Source organism: Microtus ochrogaster (assembly GCF_000317375.1).
Source record: "Microtus ochrogaster isolate Prairie Vole_2 chromosome 14 unlocalized genomic scaffold, MicOch1.0 chr14_random_1, whole genome shotgun sequence".
Classification (NCBI taxonomy): Eukaryota; Metazoa; Chordata; class Mammalia; order Rodentia; family Cricetidae; genus Microtus; species Microtus ochrogaster.
This window is the reverse complement of record NW_004949096.1, coordinates 20,755,301-20,761,405: the sequence shown is the minus strand read 5'-3', so window position 1 is coordinate 20,761,405 and position 6,105 is coordinate 20,755,301. Positions and strand designations below refer to the sequence as shown.

The window sequence follows — 6,105 nt, the reverse complement described above, 5'->3', positions numbered from 1 at the left end:
CACTGCCTGGCATGAGGTGCTCTCTTAACTCCCAACCTCTCCTGTGCATAGTACTGTCTTCTGTCTGGGGCTGGGACCAACACTGGAACAGGGCTGTTCAGTGGTTCCTTGGCTCTAATCTCTGCAACTGTCATATCAGCTGGTTTCAGCCATTCAGCAGCACATTTCGGATCCTTCCAAATAGTAATTAATTAATGGGCATGGTTGTGCATGTCTGTGGTCCTATACCTCTAGAGCATAGTTCTGCATGTCTGTGATCCTGGACCTCTAGAGTGTGGCCCTGCATGTCTGTGGTCCTAGCCCTCTAGAGCATGGTCCTAGCCCTCTTGAGCACATCCTAGTTTCCAGAGAAGGGCGTTGCTCATGGGGACACCGAGTTCCAGGCCCCTCTTGCCTCCATTCCCCAGCAAGGAGGCCAGGCACCTTTGCATGCTTCTGGGGAGCCACTCCTTAACATTTTTGAGGAATTTATGTTCCGGTCTTGACCTGCCTTCACAGCTGTTTTGAATATAGTTTTCTTGTTCTATTTATTTGCACATTAAAGTTAAATATTGATGCCAAGCCTCAGGGTCCGCCCATCATTTCCTACAAGAGTACTGGCCAGGTCTTTCCTATGGTTGTCTCAAGTGGAGTTAGCAGCTGGCTCCAGAGCCCTTATGCAGAAGAGCAGGAACTTCCTGAAATGACAGCAGCTCCCCTAACCTAGGACTGCTTTCCAGAATATTCCTTCCCACACCTGGGTTGTGCTTGTATAAACCATTTTGGGAGTGTGGCTGCCACAGTGACTAAAGGCACTGACGACCAGAGTCCGAGGAGAGAACCAAGTCACAAGTACCAGACTACTTTAAACTGTAACAAGGTTATTTTTTAAAAACGTGCTGGTTACCGGAACAGTGGTAAAGCACAGAGACCATTAATCCAGCAGAGGCAGAAGCAGGCAGGTCTCTGAGTTCAAGGCCAGCCAGGACTGCAGAGTGAGACCTTGTCTCAGAAAAGAAACCAAACAAATTCATATTGAGGGTGTACAGCGATGGCTCAGTGGTTAAGCGCACTGGCTGCTCTTCCAGAGGACCCAGGTTTGATTCTCAGCACCCACACAGAGACTCAAATCCATTTAACTTCAGTTTCAGGGGATTCCCTCCAGTTTCCATCAGTGCCAAGCAATCAAGGCCTACGTGCTATGCAATGTATGGTCTTGACAGTTGTCAGGCAATCAAGACGCCTACATACATGCTGTGTAGTGTGTGTGTGTGTGTGGTGTTAACACCGGGCCAGAAAGATGGCTCAGCAGCTAAAGGTGTTTGCACCAAGGCTGAAGCCCAGCATCTGGGACCCACATTGTGGAATGAGACCCAACAGAATCCCTCAAGTCAGTACTCCAGTGGGTCACACACCCCACACACAATACAGCGTAACACTAACTGAAAATACAACCGAGCAGGAGTCCAGTCTAAGCTATGAGGAGAAATAACATGCCCAACTGTCACTATCTTTTCTCTTCAGAATGCTCCCAACTTGCAGACAGTCCCTACACACATCAACTGGTACCCTCCTTCCTACTTTCCATCTTTATTGGTAACCTTGATGAGTGCAGGACCTCATTATGTGTAAAATCCCAGACTCTGGCTGTCTGTGATGGGCTTAGTTCATTCAACAGGAAGACGAGTGTCCATCCATGTGGTGGATGTACCCCATGTCCGTCCTTATTTATGGTTGGAACCCAGGGCCATCTTGTACCCAATTTGTCATGGTGGTCCTCACAGGAAATCCTCCATCCTTCCCTTGCATGTCACAATGCTGTTCCTGTGGAGGATCTGTTGATGGGCATGATACCACATCTGCTCCGTCCCCACTGACCCCAGACACAAGCATCCTGTTCCAGTCACCTTTATGTTTGGGGGTGCAGCTGGAGGTTCACTGCTCACATCTGTAATGTCCAGCTAGCGAGTGGACACAGGAGGAGTGTGTAGGATCACTGTTTACATCTGTAATGCCCAGCCAGTGGAAACTCAAGGCAGTGGAAACGAGTAACAGTTTCTACACACAATTACCAAACCTCCTTGCCCGGGTTGTTCCTGAGGAGCCTGGGTCCTTCGCGCATTTCAAGCCTCAGTTCCCCTCCTAGTGCAGGGACTAATCCTGAGGGCCTGGCTGTTCACCCACATCTTGCTAGATTAGGGCATTGGAGGTAGGAGGTGACCATGCTGATCTCCCTTTCCCCAACTGGTTTCACGTTTCCAGGCTTTAACCACCGTGTCCTGGGTTCTGCTGTTCCCAGAATCCAGCCCACACTACACATTCTGAGGCTAGCCCTGCTCCAGGACAGGACTATGGAGGGGTTCTTCTAGGCTGCTTTTTTTTGTGTGTGTGTAAGCATTGTTGGACATAAACCTAGAGTATTCAGCTTGTGACATGGACTTTAGCTACATCTTCTCAGACTTCAGTTTCTCCTGATTTTCTCTTCTCCCCACCTCTTTCCAGAAAGCCTGTCTGTGTACATGTTGAGGGTAGAGGTATAAGTCATGTGTCTTCCGCTAGCGCTCTCCACCATGGTCTCTCATTGAGCCCACAGCTCAGTGAGCAGTGAACCTCCAGACTCATCAAGTGTCCACTCACTGACTGTACAGACATTACAGATGTCAGCAGTGAACCTCCAGACTCCTCCAGTGTCCACTCACTGGCTGGACACACATTACAGATGTGAGCAGTGACCTCCAGACCCCTCCAGTGTCCACTCACTGGCTGGACACACATTACAGATGTGAGCAGTGAACCTCCAGACTCCTCCAGTGTCCACTCACTGGCTGGATAGACATAACTGATGTGAGCAGTGAACATCCAGACTCTTCCAGTGTCCACTCACTGGCTGGACACACATTACAGATGTGAGCAGTGAACCTCCAGAATCCTCCAGTGTCCACTCACTGGCTGGACATTAGAGATGTGAACAGTGAACCTCCAGACTCCTCCAGTGTCCACTCACTGCCTGGACATGTGCTCTTCCATGTTCAGGTGTCACACATGGGCGCTGGGGATTTGAACACAGGTCCTTTGCTTGCACAGCATCATCTCCGAAGGAACCCTTTCCCCGCTATTCTTTGTGGACTGTTTCTCACCACATAGCCCATTCTGCCCTGGAAATTGCAATTCTCCTGCCTCAGCCTCCAAGTGTTGGGGTGACAGGCATGCCCACCACTACATCTGAGCAGGTGATCTCCACAGATCATTGCCTGTGACAACTCCCCAGAGTGTCTAGGACACCAAGGCAACTCAGGGACCCTCTACAGAGGCCTGGCCACCTCCCTCACAAGTCATACCTGGAACGTGTCACATCCACAGAAGGGGACAGGTCCCCTCAGCTATAGCTTCTTGACTCCAGAATCACATGGAGGCCTTATTTCTGCACCTCACTTTACTCCAGGTGAAGCAAGGAGCTGGGGTAAAGGAGGCATCCATATGGCAGGGTGCCGCCCAAGAAGACTTGGGGTACTCTTTGAAGCAACAATTGTTGAATTAAGCTTTAGGATTATTTATTTATTTATTTGAGACAGGGTCTCACCATATAGCCCTCTCTGTCCTAGAATTCTCTACATAGACCAGACTATCCTTGAACTCACAGAGATCCACCTGCCTCGGCTTTCTGACACAAGGAGGCCAAAGTGCAGCCGTGGGAGTTCATTCTCTCCTTCCACCGTGTGGGTCCTGCAGACGGAACTCAGGCCATCAGACTTGGTGGCAAGCACCTTCCTCCATCTGTAGTGTCTTCTTGCTAGCCCTTATTGCCTGCTCTGACAGAGCCAGGACACCTCGGGTTGAGCCATTGTCCTGCCAGCCACAGATAGGAAGTAGGGGTTGGCTTCAGGAAGGGTTAAAAACCGACATTGTGGTGACTTGGAGGAGGGCTGGACTGTCATCCAAACAGGAGTTGTGTGACTAGCCAGCAGGAAGTGGCCACTTGATCCACAGATGTTTCCTGGGCTGGATGAAGTGGACAGTGTTGTAGGGATGGTGGGAGTGGGGATGGGGCTGAAGCCCAGCACCCATTTTTCTATCCTTTGCCTCGTTTCTTGTGAGGCATCTTGGAGAGACAGAGACTTGGGCAGGAGACCCAGATCCCTTAGGCGCACACAGGGACATCTCATGGGCCCCAGTGTGAGCAAGCAGACTCTGGTGCTTATGTGGGAGTGGGAGCATTGCTCTAGGGTTATCTCCCTGGAAGTACAGTCTGTTCTCTGCCCTAGCTCCAGAAGCCAAGGGTGGCTTTGACAAGGCAGGAAGCCCCAGGCTGCAGCCGAGAAGTGGAGTCTGACCCTGGCAGCATGTCCTGGCTGCTGCTGTGTCTGCTGGTGCTGGGACTCAGCCTGACACAGGGCACGCAGACCCCTATCATCTATGAAGATGGAGAAAGTACCGGGGAGGCCATGGTGAGTGATGCTCCCTTGTTGGGGTGGGTCAGAAATGGAGCCCAGCTAGGCAGGCTTAGAGCCTTAGTTTCCTAAGCCTTGAGCCTTTGGAGCTGGATTTTGTCCTTCCACTAACCAGCCCACAGCGCCTGAGACTCACGACTTCCCCAAAGGCAGGGCAGGGCACGGGTTGACTGACATCCCCTCTCTCCCACAGAAGGCACTGTGGGTCCCACAGCTGGACTCAAGGAGTCGAAGTCCCCAGGCCAGCTTCACCCACGAGGCTTCCCAGGCAAGTTCTGTGAAAACGACAGCAACACGCTCAAGCTTCCTGCCAGCTCTCAAGCGCTGCTGCTGGGGTGGGTCCCCACGAGGCTGGTGCCTGCCCTCTATGGGCTGGTGGTCGCCAAATGGACTGGCGCTGTGGGTGCTGGCCACACGGGTGCCCCGCCTGCCATCTACCATCCTGCTCATGTACCTCGCTGTTGGGGACCTGCTGCTGGCCCTGGTGCTGCCACCACACTTGGTCTACCACCTGCATGGCCAGCACTGGCCGGCTGGAGAGGCTGCCTGCCAGATGGCCACAGATGCCCTCTATGGCCATACGTACAGCTCAGTATTGCTGCTGGCTGCAGTCAGCCTGGACGGATAACTCGCCCTGGTGCATCCTCGGTGAGCTCGTGGGCTGCATGGTTGGTGCCTGACCACCGGGCTTTTCTTGGTGGCCTTGCTCTCTGCAGCCACCCTGGCCCTGCCTCTCACTCTGCAGTGGCAGACCTTCCGGCTGGCCGGCTCTGATGGCATGCTGTGCCACGATGCTCTGCCCTTGGCTAGGCAGACCTCCCACTGGCGACCGGACTTCACTTGCCTGGCCATGCTGGGCTGCTTTCTGCCACTGCTGGTTATGGGCCTGTGCTATGGGGCCACCCTGCATGCACTGGCGGCCAGTGGCCAGCGCAACAGCCATGCACTCAGACTGACAGCCCTGGTGCTGGCCTCAGCAGTGGCCCCTTTCACACCCAGCAACATGCTGCTGGTGCTGCACTATTCGAACCAAAGTAGTGAGGCATGGGGTGATCTCTATGGAGCCTACATGCCCAGCCTGGCGCTCAGCACCCTCAAAAGCTGCGTGGACCCTTTCATCTACTACTATGTGTCCCACGAGTTCAGGGACAAGTTACGGGCCATGTTGTGTCGCCAGCCAGAGACCAGCACCTCCTTCCAGGCCTCCAGAGATGCTGGACGCTGAGGGACTGCCATTTGTCCCTCTACACTTCTGTGACAGGCTGCTGAGGCTGGGTTTGGATCCCCTCTTAAGCTACATCCTTCTGAACCCTCAGGATATGACCTTATTTGGAAATGCAATTGGTATGACCTTCATCAGTGGAGCTGAGGTCCACAGGAGAAGGGTGGTGGCTGATGCCCTTGTAGAAGAGGAGCCGTGGGCCCCAGTGCTGCACACCTGTCATCCTGGCACCTGGGGGGTGGAGGGAAGAGGTTATCTTTGACTACATAGTGAATTCAGAACTAGCCTAGGCTATGTAAAACCCTGTTCTTAAAAAAAAAATACAGGGACCAGGCGGTGATTGCACATGCCTTTAATCCCAGCACTAGAGAGGCAGAGGCACGTGGATCTCTGTGAGTTTGAGACCAACCTGGTCTACAAGAGCTAGTTCAAGGACAGGTTCCAAAGCTACAGAGA

General features: G+C 52.9%; 1 pseudogene; it reads left to right on the top strand.

Moving 5' to 3' along the window:
• Window positions 1–4,319: 4,319 nt before the first annotated feature.
• LOC101984128 lies at window positions 4,320–5,685 on the top strand (annotated as a pseudogene).
• Window positions 5,686–6,105: the final 420 nt, after the last annotated feature.